A 2,320-nucleotide genomic window follows, 5' to 3' on the forward strand; every position below is an offset into this window, starting at 1 on the left:
AAAATTAATTGAGAAGAAATGCTTTTTTTTCTTTTATCCTTTAGAGGAGAAATATAAGTAAATTCCGTGAAAATTTCAAGTCTTTAGCACTTTCCTATCCGGAATTATTTTGATTCCGATTTAGAGGGATCTCATCCGGGATGAGGACGGGATAGAGGGATCTCTCGAAAACGAAAGTGCCCTATAACTAGTGAACAGTTTGATGTATCAACAAACTTTTTTCCCTACTTTTACATTGCTATAAGGAGACTTTATATTCCAAATATCATCTCCTTATGAGCACTACTTAAGGAGATACACGGGATATTAGCCAAAATAATCCCGATTTTACTAAAGTTCCAATGAAAGATCACTGTGGTGTTATCAGAAACACAACCTGCTTTTCGAAAATCTATAAAATCAGTAATTGCTTTTACATAGTTTACAGCACCTGAAGGACCGACCTGCCATTCAACCTCTATTGTTTTTAAAAAAGATATGAAAATCTCTGCTGATGACAGACAACAGTCAACAAATTCATTTGAAAGTTCTACGTCGTTTTCATTATTCCCCATGGCATGCATAAAATATTTCATAGCTCGTTTACCAATTTGTCTAGATTCTCTGTTATTTTTACCTCTGCCACATGATGTTCCGAGCCACGTCAAGAAATCTAAACCGATTCCGTTATCTAATGAAAATGAGGGCTTACTAGCAGTAGAGGCTCTCTTTGGTATAGAATGCAGGTCAACCATGTCTTCTCGCTTCACAACAGGTTGCTCGTCAAAATAATAATACCATGGATGCTTAATATTTATGTGCTTCCTCAAGCCACGGCAACTTTTAAAATCTACCACAGTTTTACAGGACAAGTGTAAAGATTTCTTACGTTTGGACGAAGTTTCAATGTTCTTTTCCCATGAGCAGCACCAAGTAAAGCCTTCCAATTGACTTGGAGCCTCCTCGGTCGAGGCATCTTGAATGAATACAAACTATTTGCTGTTTTTATACCCTTTTACAAGGAACCTTTAACAGGGGGTCCAAATTTCAATTCAACAATAAAGAACAAAGGAAAACATGGTACTTTTACCCCTATATTAAGACTGACAAATGGAATTCGAGCGCGCCAATTATAACTTATACCCAATCAGAAACGTTTTGAATTAAGTAAAAAGTATCCAGTCTAAAATTCAGCCTGTGTTTATTTAAATCTCCAGTGTAGATTCAAAATCTATTTCAAGAGCACACTTACAACTTTATAGATACACCATCACTAACGCATGCAAGCGTAGAGAATAACATGTTTTTCTAAAGGAACAAGTTGTTGTCATATGAGTTTCTAACAGAGGGAACAATTCTTATATAAAACGAAGAACCAAACCGCTCCTCTCGATACTATTACGTTAGGGAATAATTTGATTCATTTAATCTCGTTGATCAGGAACGTTCAATTCCTTTAAAAGGGAACATTAAGGTTTAAAAAAAGCAGTGAACATAATGTTCCCTCTCATAGAAGGAACAAAGAACATTTTATATCAAGTTTAATTTATGAGGTAATAAAAAGTTCCCTTAAGTACAATTCATTCTGTGATGCAAAACATGAAGAACAAATCATTCTTAAGGGATCATAATGTTCGTTCAATAGAAGTTCCTTGAGAGTTCTGTAATTAGAGGAACAGACCAGAAATTATATACATTAAGGTACTTCGAAATAAACAATTACCGACAAGAAATAATTTTTATTTTACGAGTTATTGATTAGTTTCTTATAAAAGCAGTTCTTATAAAAAAATTATGTCCGCGCTATTCTCATAAACAATTTATATATTACCAGATAAATTTCTTATAAAAGCACTGCTTAGAAAAGAAATATTCATTGATTATTTATTCAATGTGCTCAATAATCACAACTTTATTTGGGTATTATTTTCCAAGTCTTTTTTTATGTATTTTGTTCGCAGAATAGAATTTGGTTACCAATGAAAATATCAATTCCAAATTACAAATCTGCGCAGAGAAGTATTACATTTCTGCGCAGCTCAAGTATTACAAATCTGCGCACAACAGTTTCAAGCAAAACCAGTCTTTTTCTTGCTTTCTATTCCCACTTTCTGAAAATACCTAGTTTAGTGAATCGCGAAATTTAATACATGCAAAAATTTTCCAGAAGTCGGCAATCGCGAAATTTCATACACGCGAAACACGTTGATTCGAAAAAATTTCACGATTCGCAAAAATTTGTAACACGCGAAAATATATACCAATAAGGTAATATTTTTATAATTGTACGTTTTTTTCCATTTTTTTGAAATTTTTTAAATCTAAGAAAAGTTTGAAAATC

Source organism: Clytia hemisphaerica, unplaced genomic scaffold (assembly GCF_902728285.1).
Source record: "Clytia hemisphaerica strain Z4C2 unplaced genomic scaffold, Clytia hemisphaerica genome assembly, whole genome shotgun sequence".
NCBI classification, from domain to species: domain Eukaryota; kingdom Metazoa; phylum Cnidaria; class Hydrozoa; order Leptothecata; family Clytiidae; genus Clytia; species Clytia hemisphaerica.